The sequence below is a fragment of the Mauremys reevesii genome, linkage group 3 (genome assembly GCF_016161935.1).
Source record: "Mauremys reevesii isolate NIE-2019 linkage group 3, ASM1616193v1, whole genome shotgun sequence".
NCBI lineage: Eukaryota > Metazoa > Chordata > Testudines > Geoemydidae > Mauremys > Mauremys reevesii.
Genome location: NC_052625.1, coordinates 151,586,183 through 151,607,584, shown reverse-complemented (window position 1 = coordinate 151,607,584; position 21,402 = coordinate 151,586,183). Strand labels below are relative to the sequence as shown.

At 44.3% G+C, this 21,402-nt stretch overlaps 1 long non-coding RNA gene across 1 annotated transcript in view; it reads left to right on the top strand.

Annotated features, from left to right (window-relative positions):
* The first annotated feature begins 15,980 nt into the window (after window positions 1–15,980).
* The window catches only part of LOC120400289, a 35,705-nt gene continuing 30,283 nt past the window's right edge, over window positions 15,981–21,402 (top strand). The window contains exons 1-2 of the long non-coding RNA XR_005595684.1: window positions 15,981–16,117; window positions 19,228–19,319. This is a non-coding gene — a long non-coding RNA (uncharacterized LOC120400289). The remainder of the gene's footprint in view (window positions 16,118–19,227; window positions 19,320–21,402) is intronic.

Here is a 21,402-nt window from a genome sequence, read left to right as displayed (position 1 = left end):
GATTTGGATTTAAAAAGTATTGATCTTCAGAATGTTACAAATATTGTGCTTGTTACAAAATGTTGGGTAAGAGCTGGTATAAAACATATATTCTAATAAAAAATGTTCCTCAGGAATGATAAAAAACTCTGAAACTATTAGCATAAGGTACCTCAGTCAATGTTGATCTGTATTTGAATTTTCATAAAATAACATGGCTTGAATGTGCCGTTGTACCCCAATGTTCCCAGATGTTAGGATCAGGTGTTCCCACTCTGTGCCTGATCCAAAGAATGAGTCTGTTGCCATTTTCAGCTAAAAGATGTTCTCCTTTACCTCAAATTGTAGGGACTTTTTGGAGGTCCCCAATTCAAGCCCTGTGCATAACCAGGATCCTCGCTGTTTTGTCAGCCAGGGCATAAAACATTTTTGCCCTCCTTCCCCAGACAGCCAGATGAACACCAAAGACAAACCAACCAAAACATAAAATAACAACTACAGCCACCCCCCACAACCAGCCAGTCAGTGGAGGGGGGGAAACGCCACCCGATCACAATGGGACAATGGTACCTTGCTTGCCCTCCCCTAGAACTGGCTCTCCTTATGACCAAGATGGTGGTTATTACACCATATTTAGGTGACTCTTTCAATGTAATTTCATCTTTATTTTGCAAAACAGAAGCTGAAGCTTACAAGGCATTGCAGACTTTAAAATATTTCAAATGCACTACCGATGTGTTGAAAACTGCCAGGCAAGGGAGACTATTAAACAGGATTAAGAGTTCATTAAAAAGCATCAGTGAAAGAGTAAAACAATTAGCAAGTGGTCTTTGACATAATACTGAATTAATGTCTGTGACTCATAAATAGTAAAAAATTCACCTTTCAAGAATCTGTTAATTAATATAAAAAATGTCAGGGACATGTTGTCATCGTCATATTATGTTAGTCTGATTCAGCAGCATGAATCTGCTCAGCTAACCAAATCATAGTCCATTAAAATCAGTGAGAGTTTTGCTATTAACTTCTTTCACATCAGGAGCTGACCCAGTATGCTCATGAGAAAATGCAAAATAAATATCTTTAGGTCCTGGTAAATGAAACTAGACCTGTAATGATAAAACCCATTCTAGAGCAGGATGTTTTTCATCACTATGAATGCTAATCTAAATATGTCATGCCCAAACCAACTTGTTTCCTGAAATGTTTTTACAATATTTCTAACAGTAGAAGGTTTACCCACAGTTAGGAATGTTCTTAAATACTTAGGATAATTGATGAAGCTTAAGGGTTACACTTTTCTGCCCAATGTATGTGGAGAATTAGTTGCAAGTAGCATTATTGTAGTGAGTTGAACCTAATTCTCATGGTCTGTATGAAAATTCTGGGTGGAAACCAAAATGTTTGCATTTATATAAATACCCACTGTATTTTGGTCTGTGATTTTCCTAGAACATAGACCACTCGTTTCCTTCTGCTTAGTTAGAACATAGAAGAGTTTAAAGATTAGATCTTTTAAACCTAGCCAAGTTGTTGTACCATGTTGCCAACCCGACCAGGCTAAGCCACATTCTAGTTTATCAATTTATTTGTTGCATAAGTCTTGGTCGGAGATGTTAAAATCTTAGAAACAGAATGGAAGAGTGTATATCTTCATGTGCCCAGAAGTCTTTCTTTCTTTCCCTAATATAGCTCTGTCACAACTTTTGTTGCATATGAATGTTAAGTACAAACTGAAAGGTCTGTTTTCATTTATTTACACAATGAGAGTCAAAATCTTCACTGTAGATAATGGGCAGAGGAGAGGTATGACACTGTCAGAATTTTACTTTGAAATTGTGCAGCATGCTCTACTCCCTGGACCTAGCCAGGTTTGCTGACCAATGTGAAGGTAGAGATGGGACCACGGCCCCACCCTCACTTCATGCCACCCATTCTGCACCACCGATGTTGATGACACCGGAATAGGAATGCCAGAATGGTGAAGGCTTCTTGACCCTCTCCACATTCCCATGTGCATGCAGGGTGTGATAGGGCATACTCCCCACACTGGCCTTCAGATGGCTGAATTAGGCCAAGTGGGCCCAATCAGCCAATTAGGCTGCAAATGGGGGAGACTTAGGCTTGAGGAATAACTAGAAGGAAGCTCACCTATGAGGGTGCAGGCGGGGCTTCCATGAAGCTAGGAGGCTAGAAATAGTGAGGAAAGGCAGTAGAGAAGAAGCCTGCAGTCCCACTTCTTGAGGTAAGGGAGAAGGAAGGGGAGAAGAAGCACAGTAGGAAGGAGTCCAGTGGTGAGAGCTGTAAGGTGGTGTAGATGAAGACCTTAACTGTTCAGTACACTACAGGACTGGAAACTGGAGTAGAGTAAAGCCTGGGTTCCCCTACAAACCACTGCAGAGTGATGTTGTTAAGGACAGTGAATACAAAGACTGCTGAAGTCACTGCTGTAGTGATGTAGTCATGCTGTGGGCGTGAGGACTGCACAACACCACTTGGACAAAAAAAACTTTGAAAAACTACCCCAGAAAGGGAACCCACTTGGTGACCTGTCCAGAGGGCTGAGTCACGAAGAGGCCACGGCAGCTCCTGGAGCAAGAGTGGGGCTGCAGACAAAGAGAGAAGGGAAGGGGCTTCTGGAAGGGGCTTCTGCCTCACAGATCTAATCCCCAGAATGGCCTGGTGGAAGTGCTGCTTAGAGGTGAGTAGAACACCCTGTCACACAGGGTCACATACAATGTCATGTTTTTTGAGATATGTCTTTGTCTTGTGGAAGGCCGTCACCATAGTAAATGTTTTCCTTCCACTTTCATTTTAGTCTAGTAGAAAATAACAAGAATGTAAAGGTTAATCCTAGATCAATGTATATTTCATATCATGTATCGTGCACAAATTGAATTTAAAGATAGACTAAGCTCATAAATCATCCATAGAAGCAAAACCATTTTGGTTATGTTCTTATTATGACTGAAGGACACATCAGATTTGCATTGCAAAAGAGAATTATGATGAACAGGTAAGGATGAAAAATTTAATTCTAAAGGCATTACCAGATATTCATTCTGATTTAGTGAATACACTATATTTCTAGCTACCAGAAATTGTTGGTGCTGTAAATGTTTAATCAACTAGACATCTGTGTAGATAAGCTGTCTCAGAAGAAGATAGGCTTTTCTTTCTAGTCATGTTGTGTTTTGGGGAAAAGAAATAGAACAGTTGTTCAGGGCAGTATTTCCAGTGTTGCCCCTTTTGACACAAGTGGCTAGTCAAATTTAAGGGCACTGGGGATGTAGAAATTGGATTCTAGTATTTTCTTTGATTCAGTTTTCTTTATTTACAAAGAATGTACAAAGTTCAGCAGTTTATTAATTTACAGCAGTGGTTCCCAAACTGGGGTTCATGAACCCCTGGGGGTTCGCGAAATGTTACAGGTGGTTCTCCGGAAAAAATTCCCTAATTGCGGACAGAGCTGTCCTTAGGGACCTTGGGCAGCATGGGGCCAGCAGCCCAGAGCCCCTGGACTTCCAAGAGCTAAGCAGATAAAAGCAAACCTATCTAGCACACTGAGGAGATTTAAACTTCAAGACTCCTTATAAGAAATGGAAAGGGAGGTGGATATTTTTTGCTATTTTTAAAATTAAATAGGCAGCTAGTCTTGTTTTTAAAATGATTATGAAGAACAAGTTTAAGCTTTGTTGTAACATGCTTTGTTTGTGTGGACTGCTCAAGATCTGAATGCTTGTGTAGGAGAAACTCTTTGAGTTGGCGTCTTAAATACCTTCATGCTGTTTCACATCTGATACTCCTTGATGAAATATACAAGCCTTGTCTTATAACAGGCTTATTCAAAGTGATTCAGGCTATGAAAGTGAGATCTTGCAAGAGTGTTGCCATTTTCATAATGTAATCAAAATACGGTAATGATAAATAATAGTTAATAATAGTGTGTAATAAGCATGTCATAAAAACAAATTGTGTATTTCCAAGATTACTGCTTTTATAATTTATACTCAGGTAAAGGAGAAAATCCCTGGAAATATTAATTTTAAGAGGGGATCTGTGAGATTTGACATTTTAGTGAAAGGGGTTCACAGGTGGTTAAAGTTTGGGAACTACTGGTTTACAGCCATAGCTTCTTTGGCCAGCAGACACAAAAGCTTTAAGAGCAAGTCTACGCTTAAAAACACTGCATCAGCACAGCTGCACCAGTGCAGCTGTGCTACTGTAGAACTTTAATGAAGATACTCTAAGACAACAGGAGAGAACTTCCGCACTGGAGTAGGTACTTAATCCACCTCCCCAAAGGCAGTAGCTATGCCGGCGGGAGAAGCTCTCCCACCAACATTGCGCTGTTTACACAGACCAATCCTAACCTCCTCCCAGCTCCATTCCTTCCTCTGGAACCATTTTTTCACTCTCTTGTGCCATCCAGATTTGTCCTTTTCTCATCTGCCTTGTCCTGCTACCAAGCATATCTCCACAGTTAATGGTAGACAGCTGTGGTCCTTCCTCTAAGAAGGTTTTTTATCCCATTCCCCCACAACACTAATGCACAGACATGCCATCGCTGGACTATTTTAAGAAAATAAATAACAATTTTTTCCAGTTAAAGAAACTAAAAAATAAAGATGTCTTTTCCCAAAAATCAAACTCAGAAAAAGGAGGACAGATAAAGCAGCAGCACACAGAGAAAACTGAAGCCAAACGTTTCCTTTGTTGGTTAATTTTGTCATCGCTGAATATAAACAGAGGTACTGGATTCCTGTCTATTTTCTCCAAAGAATATATGCATTTTTGAATACATTTGGAAGAGTCTCCAAACCAATACAACACTTCCAGCATTCCTCTTTCTTTGTGAAGGGAAGTCATGTCATTGAAAGCTCAGAAATGCCAGCTTAGAAAAGGTTAACACAAGGCACATTTTTGTAAGCCAGCAGAACATTTTCTTCATGAATACAGCACCTCCACAATTAAAGAGACTAGTGTTTGTCAGTGTTAAGAGCTAAAAGATCAGGCTTAAAACTAGAACTCCTACTGCAGCAAACTTAAGACTAATACTGACCTCGAAAAGATGTCTGATTTTTCACTTTATCCAAAGAATTTAATTGTGCAAAACCTATCCAATTTAAGATGTTTCAGTCAAGTGTTTTGGGCTGGGACCCAGGGGGAGGCTTAAATCTCAGTTCTTAAACCTATAGGATGATGACTTTAATTTCTTTCAGAAAATTCTCAGTCAGCAACATAGCTAATTCTCTATTAAATACTCTCCCATCACCCTGTAATTAATAAATAATTTTTCTGACATTTTTTATCTTTTTCCCTTCAGCTTCCCTCATCTGTTGTACATGTGGACAAACCATTTAAGCAGGTATTCTAAATGCCTGGTAAGAAATATCCTGGCAAGAATGAAATGGAGATATGTTGATATATATGTGTGCTGTTTTTAATTCTGGACTATAGTACCTTGGGATACTGTGTGTGTGTGTGTGTGTGTGTGTGTGTGTGTGTGTGTGTGTGTGTGTGTGTGTGTGTGTGTGACAGAGAGAGAGACTTTCATAGTGAGATCAGAGCATGGATAATATTCAGTCCAGATAAAACTGAGGTGATTATGTTGAGTTGCAGGAAGCAACTAAAGGATTTGGCTGAAATTATTTTGGCCCATCTGATTGAAGGATTATGTCAATCATTCGTAATTAAAGTTTGCAACTTGAGGGGCTGGCTAGATTCCCACCTGATTTTAGACAACCAGATAGATGTAGATAACTTTCCCTGTTTCGTGTCTTTCTGAATCCAGTCTGGAGGCTGTGACCTTTTCTTTCAGATGAGTACTTCACTCTTCTAAATCCCTGCCTTTGATATCTCAAAATTAGAATGGGAATGGGGCTACACTTCAAATCTATTTGGAGGGGGATTTGTGGTGCACTATCTCAAATTGCTGCACTTAGAATGTATTTTTAAGTTATATCAATGGTGTCTAGAGCATTTGAGTAGGTAACCATTTTAGCATTTCTATAAATGTAACAAATAAATGGTTTGAAACTTAGCTGCCTGAAGAATCTCCAGGTGATAATGCAGCAGTTTAAGTGATGGAGATGCTCAAATCAGGCTCCCTTGGTTTATAATGGGAACCAATGCCAGAGGATAGTCTGTGAAGACCTCTCGAATTTGGAATTAACTCCCCCTCCTTGGTTCAAAGGAGACTGCATTTGTTGATCTTCAGAACATTCTGCAAAGCTCATCTTCCATAACATGCCTTTGGGGAGGGCTGAAGTATGAGGTTTTGTTTGGGAACGTGATAGGTAGAAGGGAACATTTTTCTATGTTGTCTTCCTGACTCATTGCTTTTTGTTGGGTGGGATTTGCTGATGCTTTGTTTTGTTGTTGTTTGTATTGCTATGAATTGTAACATATCTACAGCCTCTTTTTTTATGTTTAGATCAAAATCAGCTACTCTCGGTGTCACTGAAGGAACTAAGACTGGTTGTTCTTGGTGACCACAGTGTTCATGCAGATAAAAATTACTATGGGTTGGCTTTAAAAAAACCTTCTGGTTACCAGGACAACCATACTTGTTCCCTTGTAACCCCTCCACCCCCAGTAACATAACATCTAATTCAGATCAAACTGTTGACCAAACCATGGGTCTTGTTTTGGACTAGGATATGAGGAAGAGGTGAAGATTATGCCCTTGTATGAACCAACCATTTATTCCTCCAGTTTGAGGTTGGCACACACCTCTCCTCTGGGGAAAAAGGACCTGTTTTGATAATCTCCTCTGACTTATTAATAGAATCTCATGAATTCCAAGGGGTGCTACAGAAGACCAGAATGCTGCCTTGCCAACTGATCACTCTACTGAGGGCCTGATAGAACTTTGCGATGATATTATGTCCTCACCTATTGAAACAGTAATTCCTAATATCCTCTTCCCAGTCTTCATCCTCAGGAGACCTGTTAGTGGTTAAATCGGATGACAGTGGCAGACTCTCTGTTAGAGACTGGGTTGTGGGCAGTCAGGCCTAATGGTTGACACAGGAGCCTGGAAGCGGATCTAATCCAAAGGTCAGTGCTAGAGTCAGGAACCAGTAGCCGCACCAGGTTTCAGAGCTGGGACCAGGAACTAACAGTCAATTAAAGGATCAGAACTGGGATCGGGAACCAGTAGCCATGCCACGCATCATAGCTGGAGTCAAGAACCAGGGTCAGAGAAAGAAAGCTGGAACCAGGAGCAAGCTGAAGCAACAAGAAGGAACAGAACTAGGAGCAGGGCTGGAGCAGGACAGGAACAAGGCAAGAAGCATCAGGCACAGTGAGGCTTGTAGCTGCATACATGAACACAATGAACAGGCAGAGAGCTGCTGATCTGCTGCTGGGCTAAAAGCCAGCCAGCTGCCCTTCCTGACCAGTCAGGTGGTATAGTCAATCAGATAGCCTAATGCAGGTCAGCTGTGCTTGCTGGGCTGCCAGGAGACTGAGACTATGTCTACACTACAAGAGTAGTTCGATTCAACTTAAGTCGAATTTGTGGAATCGACCTTACAAAGTCGAATTTGTGTATCCACACTAAGGACACTAATTCGACTTTGTGAGTCCACACTAACGGGGCAAGCGTCGACATTGGAAGCGGTGCACTGTGGGAAGCTATCCCACAGTTCCTGCAGTCCCCGCTGCCCATTGGAATGCTGGGTAGAGCTCCCAATGCCTGCTGGGGGAAAAAATGTGTCGAGGGTGGTTTTGGGTAACTGTCATCATTGAACCGTCAATCCCACCCTTCCTCCCTGAAAGCGCCTGCGGGCAATCTGTTCGTGCACTTTTCTGGTCAGTGACAGCGCGGACGCCACAGCACTGCGAGCATGGAGCCTGCTGCAGTTATGGCCGTTGTCAACTCCTCGCACCTTATCGTCCACCTCTTCCACAGTCAGCTGCTGAGAAATCGGGCTACTTTTCAATGGTGCTGCAAGCACTGGTGGACCATAGGGGACGTTTTACCAACATCAACGTCGGGTGGCCGGGCAAGGTTCCATGACGCGCGTGTTTTCAGGAACTCTGGTCTGTTTAGACGCCTGCAGGAAGGTAGTTTCTTCCCGGACCACAAAATAACTGTTGGGGATGTGCAGATGCCTATAGTGATCCTCGGGGACCCAGCCTACCCGCTAATGCCCTGGCTCATGAAGCCCTATACAGGGCCTTGGACACTGACAAGGAACTCTTCAACTACCGGCTGTGCAAGTGCAGAATGGTGGTGGAGTGTGCTTTCGGACGTCTCAAGGGGAGATGGCGAAGCTTACTGACTGGCTCGGATCTCAGTGAAACCAATATCCCCATTGTTATTGCAGCTTGCTGTGTGCTCCACAATCTCAGTGAGAGCAAGGGGGAGACCTTTATGGTGGGATGGGAGGTTGAGGCAAATCGCCTGGCTGCTGATTACACTCAGCCTGACACCCATGCGATTAGACGAGCCCAGCGGGAAGCGCTGTGCATCCGGGATGCTTTGAAACCTAGGTTCCTCAGCGAGCAGCGTGACCTGTGACTGTTCAGTTTCTTTACAGAGAAGCTGAACCTGCCCCTATTTCTTTACCCAGTTACTGTTGACTAGCCTCTGCAGTTACATACCCCGTTCACCCCGTTTCCCCACTTCCAACGCACGTGTAAAAATAAAATACATGTTCCATTGTTACTTAACAAAGGTTTCTTTATTAATGACTTTGCGTTAAAGGGTTGAAACTGAGACACAGACTGTGCTTGGTAGGGTGTGCGGTGATGTAAAGACCGCCTCTAAACTTGAGGAATGACAGGCTCCTGCTCGTAGGGCGGTCCGCAGTGCCGGACTGGTTGTTTCAACGGAGCCTGCCATCCCTCCTTTTTGGGACTCTGTGTGCGGGGGCTATGTGACCTTGTGGTGGAGGAGGACTGTGACAGGGCTGGTCGGTCCCGGAATGTCTCGGTCCGGCCCTGAGCGCCGCGGCAGGCTGGTGAGCCTCAGTAGTGGCCACTGTCAGTCATGGTCCCTGGGGCAGACTGCAGTATCAGCCCACTCATCACAGGCAATAGGTGGTTTGGACCTGCTGCCTTGTCCTACCCCTGGGCTGCCTCTGCAACCCCCATAGCCTGGGGCTTTCCAGGCTGGAGCTTCCTAGCTCCTCAGCCTTTCCCCAGCCCTGCTTCCTCAGGTATCTGCGCTCAAGCCCTAGCAGCCAGGCCCATCTCTCTCTGGAAGCAGAGAGAGACTCTCTCTTGCTCTGCTTCTCTCTGCTTTATAAGCCCCAGGGCTTCAGTTTGGGGCATGGCCTCCAGCTGCAGCCACTTTCCTAGTCAGCTCAGCTCTGTCAGCAGCTTTCTCCTCAGCTGGGGCTCTCCAGCGTTTGGAGCAGCCGCGCTTGCCTCTCTATTGTCTGGGTCCCCACCCATAGACTTCCTGGTCCTATGTGGGTTCCCCATCAGTTTGGGTTCCCACCTCGGCCCCCCCTGGTGTGGGTTCCTGTTCCTACAGTGGGGCCTCTCTCCCCCCCCCTTTCTCTTTTTGGGGTCTCGGTCTGGACTACCCCTTCATGGCGGCTAGTCCCAGCCTGCCACGGCCCCAGTCTTGGTTGTTTGGGCCCTAGCCCTTTCTTCTGGGCTGGCCCGGGCCTTGGAGAGCATGAGAGCACTCTCTCTTAGGTGTCCCAGTCTCATCTTCATTTTCTCCAGTCTCTGAAGTCTCAAAGTCCAGGCAATAGTCCACCGTCCTCTGGGCAACTGTCCCCCAGTTCTTGCCCAGGCCCTCACCGTCCTCTGGGCAACTGTCCCCCAGTTCTTGCCCCCCTTGTTATCACCTGGTCAGGTGCCACTGTGACATGCCTCAGTAGTGGCCACTGTCAGTCATGGTCTAGCCCCACACCCTGGGGCAGACTGCATCAGCCCCCCACTCATCACAGGCATAGGGGGTTTGGACTGCCTGCCTTGTCCCCTGCCTGGGCTGCCCTCTGCAACCCCAATACCTATTGGCCCAGCTGCAGCCACTTTCCTAGTCAGCTCAGCTCTGTCAGGCCACATTTTAAAAGGACGGATACAGATTCCTCTGCTGCGTGGCTCTGTGGTCCAGGACAAGGACCACTGCATAAGATCTGTAACCGCCCTCCCCTGCTACAAAGTCACGTACCCCCCCACCCACACAGAACCTGGAAACCACCTCCCATACCGACCAGGGTGCCTACTGACTGCACTGTGTGTGTGACCTGCTGCTGATCCTGCCCCCGTGTCTGTACCCTGGTAAAGGTGACCGTCCTATGCAATTACCAACCCCCTTCCCCACCCCCCCTTTCAAACACAGTCTTCTGTAAAAAAACATGACAGAAATAGTAATTAACAGCAAAGTATTTTTAATAATTAACTAGACAGTCAGGGGATGAAACTGGGATTGGGGCTTGGGTGAGTCAGGAAGGGAAGGACTTCTCAAAATTTAGGGTATGAGAGCTTTTGGGTACTTGAGCACTCTGCTGGGGTGCAGTGACAGTTTTCACGACCCCTGGTGCCCCTCCTTCTGGTTATTTTGGGTGAAGGGGGTATGCGACTTTGTGGCTGGGGAGGGCGGTTGCAGATACACTGCAGGGGGGCTCTGTCCTCCTGCCTGCGGTTCTGCAGAACATCCACAAGGCGCTGGAGCATGTCCGTTTGCTCCCTCATTAGTCCAAGCAGCGTTTGAGTCGCCTGCTTGTCTTCCTCACGCCATCTCTCCTCCCGTTCGCTGTGTGAGTGCTGGTACAGAGAGAGGGTCTCCCTCCACTGGCTCTGCTGGTCCGCCTCGGCTCAGGAGCAGCCCATAAGTTCAGTGAACATCTCGTCCTGTGTCTTTTTCTTTCGCCGCCTAATCTTTGCCAGCCTCTGTGAGGGGGATGCTGTGGCAGGTCTGGAGACAGTCGAAGCTGTGTGATGGGAAAAATGGAGTGAATTCCTTGCAAAGATACATTTTTGCGAACAATGAACACAGTCTAGTCTGTGTCTGTGAACAAGACCATGCACAGCACCTATCTCGTGCGCACTCCTGCTGAGGCAATCCGGAAAGTATAAACTCTGCCTCTGTTCCACCCCATCGCAGTGTCCCCCGACCCTTGGAATTCTGGGTTGAGATCCCAGTGCCTGATGGGGCAAATTTAATTGTCGTGGGTGGTTCTGGGTAAATGTCGTCAGTCATTCCTTCCTCCGGGAAAGCAACGGCAGACAATCATTTCGAGCCCGTTTTCCCTGGATTACCCTGGCAGATGCCATAGCGTGGCAACCATGGAGCCTGTTTTGCCTTTTGTCACTGTCACTGTATGTGTACTAGATGCCGCAGACAGAGGTGATTCAGCAGCGCTACACAGCAGCATTCATTTGCTTTTGCATGATAGCAGAGATGGTTATCAGCCATATTGCACCATCTACCATGCCATTGTAAATTGGCCAGGTGATGACGGTTAACGGTCCTACTGCACTATACCTTCTGCTGCTGTCATAGGTGCCCCTGGCCGAGATCAGCCGGGGGGCACAAAAGACAAAACTAGGAATGACTCCCCGAGTCAATCCCTCCTTTATGGTATCTAAAAATAGAATCAGTCCTGCCTAGAATATGGGGCAACTATACTAGGGTTGCAGTGTATCAGAGAACTAGAGAGCACAGCCGCTCTGTGTCAGATCCCGCAGGAATGACGAGCTGCATGCCATTCACAGGGGGTGCCCCTGCAACAACGCCACCTGTTGCTTCCCTCCTACCCCAGCCTTCCTGGGCTACCATTGTAGTGTCCCCCCATTTGTGTGATGAAGTAATAAAGAATGCAGGAATAAGAAACAGTGACTTGTTAGTGAAATGAAATGAGGGGAAGGCAGCCTCCAGCTGCTATGATAGTCCAGACAGGACATTAAGCAGTGTGGGGGAGAGGAGACCAGCATCCTGCTGCTATGATAGTCCAGGCAGTACAGAATCTTTTCTTTACACATGAAGGGCGGGGGCTGATGGAGCTCAGCCCCTTGTTGCTATGATGAAGACGGTTAGCAGGCCATCTACTTATGGGCTGATGACGAGGATGGATAGCAGTCCTACTGCACTACACCATCTGCCACAAGGCTGATGATGAGGATGGGAGCGCAGTCCTACTGCACTACACCATCTGCCACAAGGCTGATGATGAGGACGGGTACCAGTCGTATTGCACCATCAGCCACCCCTGCGGGGGGGGGGGGGGAGGAGGCTACAGTAGAGTGCCGCAGCATCGCATCTACCAGCAGCATTCGGTACACATAGGGTGACATTTAAAAGAGTCAAGAGATGATTTTTTTCCCTTTTCCTTCTGGGGGTGGGGGAGGGGGGTACATTGACAAGCTTTGCCCTGAACCGCCGCGGACAATGTGTTTGACCGTACAGGTATTGGGAGCTCAGCCAAGAATGCAAATGCTTTTCGGAGACTGCAGGAACTGTGGGATAGCTCAGTCCCCCCTCCCTCCCTCCATGAGCGTCCATTTGATTCTTTGGCTTTCCATTACGCTTGTCACACAGCAGAGTGCTGAGTCTCTGCTACGCCGTCTGTCTGGAGATTTTTTAAAAATACTTTGGACCAGGCATAACATTACAGTAATTCCCCTAATTAGATGCAGGAGTCGCCGAGCGAGATCGCCCTGAGGTGGGTCACTGAAGGAGATAGAGAGCGCATGCTGCGTGAAAGCCAGCACAAACCAGGGGCCTATGCTGCCATGCTTGTGGAGGCAATGCTCCCTGAATACCTCATGAAAGCCTGGCATGGAAAAGTGTGCTACCACGGAGCACCCAATAAGGCAGCTCTCCCCAGGAACCTCCTGCGGAGGCTTTTCGATTACCTCCAGGAGAGCTTCGTGGAGATCTCCCAGGAGGATTTCTGTTCTATCCCCATATATATAGACCTCCTTTTCACATAGTTCAGATTCCTGTTACATTAATGATAAAAGTTTACATGTTAAAGCACTTACCGACTGATCCTTCCCCTGATTCAGGGTCTGGGTTAACGGCCGGGGAGGATTGGTAGGGGATCTCCGTGAGGGTGATGAAGAGATCCTGGCTGTCGGGGAAACCAGCATTGTAAGCGCTGTCGCCTGCCTCATCCTCCAGAAACCCTTCCTCATCTTCCCCATCCGCGAACATTGCCGAGGAACTGGACGTCGACACTATCCCATCGTCGGAGTCCACGGTCACTGGTTGGGCAGTTGTGGCAGACCCACCGAGAATGGCATGCAGTGCCTCGTAGAAGCGGCATGTCTGGGGCTGGGCTCCGGAGCATCCGTTTGCTGCTTTGGTCTTGTGGTAGCCTTGTCTCAGGTCCTTGATTTTCACGCGGCACTGCGTTGCATCCCGGCTGTATCCTCTGTCTGTCATGGCTTTGGAGACCTTCTCGTAGGTCTTTGCATTCTGTTTTTTGGAGCACAGCTCCGAAAGCACAGACTCCTCGCCCCACACACCGATCAGATCCAAGACTTCCCGGTCAGTCCATGCTGGGGCCCTCTTTCTATTCAGAGATTGCATGGACTCCTCTCCTGGAGAGCTCTGCATCGTTGCCGGTGCTGCTGAGCTCGCCCCGATGTCCAACCAGGAAATGAGATTCAAACTGGCCAGACAGGAAAAGGAATTCAAATTTTCCCGGGGCTTTTCCTGTGTGGCTGGTCAGAACATCCAAGCTCGGACTGCTGTCCAGAGCATCAACAGAGTGGTGCACTGTGGGATAGCTCCCGGAGCTACTAAGGTCGATTTCCGTCCACACCTAGCCTAATTTGACATGGCCATGTCGAATTTAGCGCTACTCCCCTCGTCGGGGAAAAGTACAGAAATCGAACTAAAGAGCCCTCTAGGTCGAACTAATTAGCTTCCTGGTGTGGACGGGTGCACAGTTAAGTCGAATTAATGCTGCTAAATTCGACAAACTCCTAGTGTAGACCAGGCCTAACTCTGCTGCAGGCCCTGATCTATGACACTTATTCTGAGAATCAACTGAGACAGACAGAGCTTTTGCAAGCTTATACTGTGACTGTTGCACAGTCCTCAGAGTTCCAAACACCAGAGCTGTTCCATGATGTGAATCGGTGTTGCTTACATCTAGTGACAGAATTAAATACATCTTACTAGTGAGTAATTAGCAAGAGCAGAAGTGTGTTCAGTTTGATGATGACATTCAGCTCATATCTCTGTCTCATTTGACATATCTGGTGTCACTGTTGACTTTCCCAGTGTCTAACGGAAACAGGTGCAATTCAACCCAGACAAGTGGAAAAGAACAAAATGCTGTAGCATATAGTGATTACTGCTTCCTTGAATGAAGCCCTGCTCTCTCCCATAGCAAAACTGCTCTGATTCCTCTGCATCTAGCTGAAGAGGAAAAGAAAATATCAGGGATGGGAGACTTTAATGAGGATAAATTCCAAAATGTTATGGGTCTTTTTCACAAAGTATAATATTTAACAAAAAATGATTTTTGCCCCATCAGGCACTGGGATCTCAACCCAGAATTCCAAGGGGCAGGGGAGACTGCGGGAACTATGGGATAGCTACGGAATAGCTATCCACAGTGCAACGCTCCAGAAATCAATGCTAGCCTCGGACCGTGGACGCACACCACCGAATTAATGTGCTTAGTGTGGCCGTGTGCACTCGATTTTATACAATCTGTTTTGCTAAACCGGTTTATGTAAAATCGGAATAATCCCGTAGTGTAGACATACCCTCACTTAGCAGTTTCATGGTCAGATCTGTAACATTGTCTGTGAGGCTCTTCCATCTGATAGTTGATGCTTAAAACAAGACGTATATCCTTTGCAGTACTTCAAAGAGATATGCTGAATCTAAAGAAGATGATGCTGCATCTGACACAACCAGGTTGAGCGAATGGCAGCCACAAGGCATGAAGAAGGCTCTTGAATTCAGTGGAAGGATCCTTGCCAGAATGCCAATGTTTCTTCCCTTCATGTTTGTGCCATTGTCATAGCCATGGCCGTACCAGTCCTGAAGCTTTATTTTATTCTCATTCAAAACAATCATAAACAGTTCTGTTAGGCCTTTTCCAGAAGAGTCATCCACAGACTGGAAACAGATAAATGGCTCCTTTACTTGGATATAGCCATCCTTGTCGTCAACAAATCTTACTGTAAATGACATCTTTTATCTGTGAGCCACATTCTTCTTTATCATCACTCTTCTTTACGCTGCCAGGAAATTTGGACAATTCTCCATCACTTTCCTCACATTTCCATTCCTTATCTTCAGGTAAATCTACTAATTCCTTAGTAGTAGAACTTCCATCATTTATGCTTTGCTCCTCAATGTCTTCTGCACTGGGACAATCACTACTGCCTAAAGCCTGGTCTGTGTTGTTCTGTTTCATATATTTTCCCATCAAATTTGCCCTTTGCTGCAAACTAGATTGCAACTGAGCTTCTCACTTCCTGTGGTCCTGAAGGCTTCTTCGGGAGCATCTTTTATATATTATTAAAACAGACAGTATCAGGGAGAGCAAAAGTCTATGCTCTGCAGTCTTAAAAAGTTATCAAACATTACATGTTAAGCATGGCAAAAGAAGTAACAGTATTTCTGTTACATTGTTCCGTAGATAGGGGTTCAATAGATATCTCTGGTGTCTTATTAAATATGTCCTTTATTAGTCACTACTTACACTCTTCAAGTCTTAAAACACAAGTACACTTTTGCAATTACACAATAAAACAAGGTTCACAATATTGCAGCTGGGCTCTCTCTTCACTTCAGTTCATTCTTATATCTCACTGACTGACTGGTGAAACCCCACCCCTTATATACCTGCGAGGGCATGTCTGACAACATTCTAGGAGGTTCAAGGAAAATGTAGTTCTCAGAAAATCTGGAAGGTAACATGAGATTCTACAAAGATCCAGAACATTCTAGAAGGTTGGTGGAAAAGAAATCCACATACAGAATACTTGGAACATTTTACTGTAAACATTCTATTTTCCCTTTTGTCACTAACATCAAAAACAGCACCCCAAACCTGGTGCCTCCCAACCCTAACACCCCAGGCAGTTCTTTGGGTCACCTGCTTCTAAATCTGGCCCAGCTCCCAACAATCCTGGAAGCCAATGTAAGAACTCCCATTAGCTTCAGTGGTTCAGGATCAAGCCCACAGACCAGTGTCTGGTGAGGAAAACATTTGACCTTGATTTTTGCTAGTGAATTTAGTGCTTAGAAAAACTGATAAACTGATAGCTCTGAAAACCAAAGTTTAGTATCTACAGAAAGTCTCAACACAGGCAGGACTGGTATAAGATCCTCCAACTTTCACTTCCAATGTGCTTCACCCTGATCTGGAGGGACCTGATCTATATTAAAACTTTTAAGTTCTTTGAGGCACAGACTCCCGAGTGGTATGAAACACCATATATATTTACAGCTGTCATAAACAGATAGTTAAGGGTTAATGCCTCTTTTACCTGTAAAGGGTTAAGAAGTTCACCTAGCCTAGCTGACACCTGACCAGAGGAACCAATAGGGGGACAGTATGTTTCAAAAGGAAGGAGGGAAGTTCCCTTTGTCTTGGTCAGTTTCAGTTTCAGATGGAGTCAAAAAGATCAAGGAACCAGCCTCTTATCAGAGTAGTAAGTTTTAGAAAAGAATAAATAGGTTTATGTTTATTTTCTTTTGTGACTTTGTCTTTGTGCAATTAGAAGAATAATCAAATTGAGAATTCTTTTGTGTACTAAGTTTTGCCCAGGGGAACATCCTCTGTGTTTTGAATCTGTTATCTGTGAGAGTAGCTGATAAGATAATCTCTCCCAGAGGTTTTTTTCTTTTACCTTTCTTTTCTTTAATTAAAAGTCTTATTTTTAAGAACCTGATTGATTTTTCCTTGTGTTAAGATCCAAGGGGATTGGATCTGGACTCACCAGGAATTGGCGGGGGAAAGGAAGGGGGAAGGTTAAATTCTCCTTGTGTTAAGATCCAAGGGGTTGGATCGGTGTTCACCAGGAAATTGGTGAAGAAGTCTCTCAAGACTACCCAGGGAAGGGAGTTAGTACTTGGGAGTGGTGGCAGCAAAACCAGATCTAAGCTGGTTATTCATTTTAGGGATTCGCATGCAGGTCCTCATATCTGTACTGTAAAGTCCAGAGTGGGGGTGAAACCTATGACAACAGTATTCTATGAATATTAAGTAATAATGAATCAGGGCTGTCATCTTTATTTAGGCAAAACTCCCATGAGGCTCATTAATAGTAGGGGTGAGTAGACAGTTCATTATCCATGTCCAGTCAATCCTTGACCTCTCTTCTAAGACCATCAAGCAACTGTGGTAGAGGTGAAGGGAGTGGCTTGGGATGTGAACACCTCTCTGCTAGGAGCTAGACTGAGGTTATAAATTCATTTTAATTAAATCGCCAAACTACCAGCAGATGGTGAAGATTTCTGGTCACTACTAATTTAAACTGGAACTGAACCAAAAACCTAGAATTGAAAGGGTCTGTACCCATTTACTACTCCTTCATCCATCCAGTACATTTGCTTTTTGTTCCGTTTTTATTTATTTTTTCATAACACAGAATACAAAATCTTAGATAAAATTCAGTTTATTTATTGTACTCAGTTAAAAAAAATAATTGTAGAACTTTGTTTAAAAAGTTGTAATATTTTCCAGAACACTTTAGAACTTAGCCACACTTAGTGTTCTATTCCTGATATCTTTGCTTATTGTACTTGTTTAAGATGCTCGTAGATAATTTGAGAAAGGAAAAACAAATCATTTTAACAAGAGAATCTTGTTTCCAGATTCTGGTTATGTCCAGGAATAGGAACTATAAAAACATATGGCCATAAGTAGATTCCAACAATAATTAGTCTTTGTGCAGCATGTTTATGTGAAAGTCATCAGGAAATGAATAAAGTGGCAGCAGCAGTTGTCATTACTTACTCTGGCTATGTTGAAATTCTCACTAAAGTTCAATTCCAGTCTTTCTTGCAGAACCTGGTGGCTCATGCACTCTGAACTGAATGAAATCAATAGAGGGTTTCTTTTTGCATCTGGTTAGATGGTTTCTTTTACAAAATAATAAGCAAGAATAGGGGACATCCTTCCAACAGGAAACTTTTTTTTTTGTGCAGAAACCACACAGATTTACATCATGCAAGTCACAGTTGCTTTTATTTTTGGCTGAAACAAAACAAATCATTCCTCTGTGAGATCAATGGGGTCTACTTTGTGGACTAAATAAAGTAAAATAAATTACTAGATCCCCTGAAAAAGCAGCAGAAATAAAGAAATCTCCAGATACTTTATTATTATTTTTTCTTTCTTGTTTTGATATGTGGAAAGCTACTTACTGCTATGAAGCAAACAGCTGAATGAAGATATATATTCAGGTTGAGAATAGATTTTGTAAATGCTTTCCCTCCTGAAGAGTTTTTCAACACATATTGTTGCTGCTAACTCAGTCACATGCATCAGCTTGTAGAATGGAAACTTACAAAGAGGGGACTACAATTACATGCAACATTGTTTGAGTCCAGTAAAGAGCCAATATTGTGTTTTAGATGGCTTGCTTGTCTGCTTTCAGTAGGGCTTTTAGTCTCTGACATTTTGATAGATATTTTCCACCTTAACAAGCCTGAGATGTGGCCATTCCATGTGTGTGGGTTTTCCCCATTCAGCTCCTGTACCATATCTCTTTTCATTGAAGTAACTTATTCCTGTCATATGGAAAACATTCCACAGTCTAAGGCTATTTCAGAGTTGGATCAGCTATTCCTTCAGAGATTCTTTTAATAAACTATAATGTAATTAAATCCTATAAAGAGAGTGCATACTTCCTTTATGTTTCAGTGCCTGCAAAGATAGGACATTTCTACTCACAGCAACTTCTTGTTAGAATCTCTATCTCTACAGACAATTTACTATGATTGTGCATATTTAAATTAAATTAAAGGAAATTTTCATAGCTTGCCAGCCAAAACTTTTGGAGAAGGCATTAGAAGTTATTCTGGAAGATATTTTGTGGCCTGGAAATAGTTATAAATGTTTAATTACCAGATATCCAAAAAGGAAAAATAGCTAGAAAAAGTTGTCTCACATAACATATTGTCGAGAAACAAAAAATTTGGTTCATTTAGAATACTAACAATTTATGAAAGACTGGTCATTTTCCTTATGGTAGAGTGTTGTGGGTGGTGAGACATCTAGCCAAGAAATGCAAAGTTAAGGTAATGCTTCTTATAGAGCACACCCAGATGACTATAATTTTGTTTCCTTTTGTTGCCAGAACACCTTACTCCTCCAATGTGGTGATCTCTGCCTGGTGTCCGAGAAAAGGCCAATATGGAACAAAGCTAAATACCTAATGCATGGTCCATGGTTTGTTTATATTTTTCAATATTGTAGATAGACAAAGTTCCTGACCATTTATTTATCTCTATTACTAGCTCTCCCCTTTGTAATTTGATAACATTTCCTGTAGTTACTAAAGGAAAGCATTTGTTAGAAAACCCCATTCCATATTAGTTATTCCTCTTGGATTGTGATTTTGATGGTAGACGCAAGAAGAAGAGGGAGCTCAATGTGTGCAGCATGACCACGAAGAAGTAGTAGCAATTACTTGGCAAGCCCTTTGCAATCAATATCTCATAATGAACGACTTTTTGGATTATAGAGCTGCAAACCCCTCTTGGAGTTTGCCAGTCTCTGGAACTGGGCTTTTAGGGGGACCTACCAAAAGGACTACAAGGAAGATGGTTTCCAAGAGCCCTCTGACACCATTTCCCGGAATGCTTGGCGTCAGGATTGGGGAGAGAAAGAACCAGAAAACCCTGCTGAGGCCAATAGGAAAGCTTCTGCCTGGGGTGATCTGGCCGAGCAATCTACCAGGCCAATGAGAAAGCAGGGCTGCTCAGCCGCCAGTGAGAGGACCGCCTGACTTTACACAAAGAAACAGTTTTAGTTTCAGTTTCGGTTTGGAAACAGAGAGAGAGAGAACAGTCCCAGCAAAACTCCCATTCTCCCCCTAAGGGAGTTTTCGCATTGCTGAGGCTCTAGCTGCATGCATGGATCAGGCATCTTCAGCACTGCAGTGACCAGCTTCCAGAGAGTGAAAGTGTGATTCCACCCAGCACTGGCTACTGAGAGCCAACCAGGACTCCAAGAGGATACCACACCAGGAGCATCAGTGACCCCAGTTGGAGTCAGAAGAAGACCCTGTGTGATGCTTTCTTGGGATGCCTAGGGCTGTAAGCCACTGTGGTACCTCTCTCCTTCAGCAAGAGAGAACTTTGCTGGAGCTTAAGCTGTGTTCCAGCTCCTTTCCATACCAGTCTGTCTGCCTCATCAGCAAACTCTTCAAGACTCTACCAATCTAAACCTTGCCTTGCAGGCAACATTCAGTGAAAGTCTGGACATTTTAAATGGGATTGCCCACTGATTAAAACTGAAGTTGGACAGACTGATGCAGGGAATAGTGACACAATCTGTCCATCAGCAAATTCCAAGCCACTGCAGTATCTGACTACCACTGTAGGGAATAGTATCTATCTGTCTGAAAGTCCAGGGGGAGTCTCATCTGAGATCCTAGTTGATTCTGGAGCACGAGTTTCTCTGTTACCTGAAAAGCAATGGAAATAAGCCTATAGGGAGAGACCATAGAAATCAACTCCCTACTCTAGGGTGGTCAGAGGGGAAAATGACCAAAGATGGAATGTAATGGGTAATTGGCAAACCACTATGGAAACTGACAACTTTAAACTGGATGGAATTTTATTGTAACATGGGACTTTGATCAAGGGACATTGATTGGGACTGATTTTCTAATGAGATATGAAGTTAACCTTAATGTGGGGGATAAAACATGGAGTATAATGAACATTCCTATAGTTTGCCAGAATGATGCAATTGGTTTATATAGGGTAACTGTTGTGGTGATTGTAATAATCCCCTCATGGGTGGAAGGGGTATTTCCAGTCCAGGTAACAGCCATAGTAAATAATGGCAGACTAGAAAGCTTTATCTGGTGGGACACTGGGCAGGTATGATTTGCTGGTGGCATACTCCTTGGAAAAACAAAAAAAGGAGCTATATGGTTCCGGGTAGCTAATTTAGCAACAGAACCTTAGATTCTAAAGTAGTGCGATAAATTAGGGGAGTTTTCTCCTTGTTCTGGAGAAGAGGTGATTGTAAATGAAAGAAATGAGAAACTGAGTTATGATCAATGTATCAAAATGGCCTAGACAGGTGTCCATACACTCCCAATAAGATTTTCACAAGACGTTTTATGGAAACACAAATGCCACATCTTGCATTGCAGATAGGATCAAGATGGATGCAGCAGTAGAGGCCACTGCATGCTGCCACCTTGCCTATATGATATCTGAGAGGGATGAAGTAGTATGGCAGGAGATGGTGATGAAATTTGAGCAAGACAGAGTTCTTGTCTTAAAGCAAATCAAAG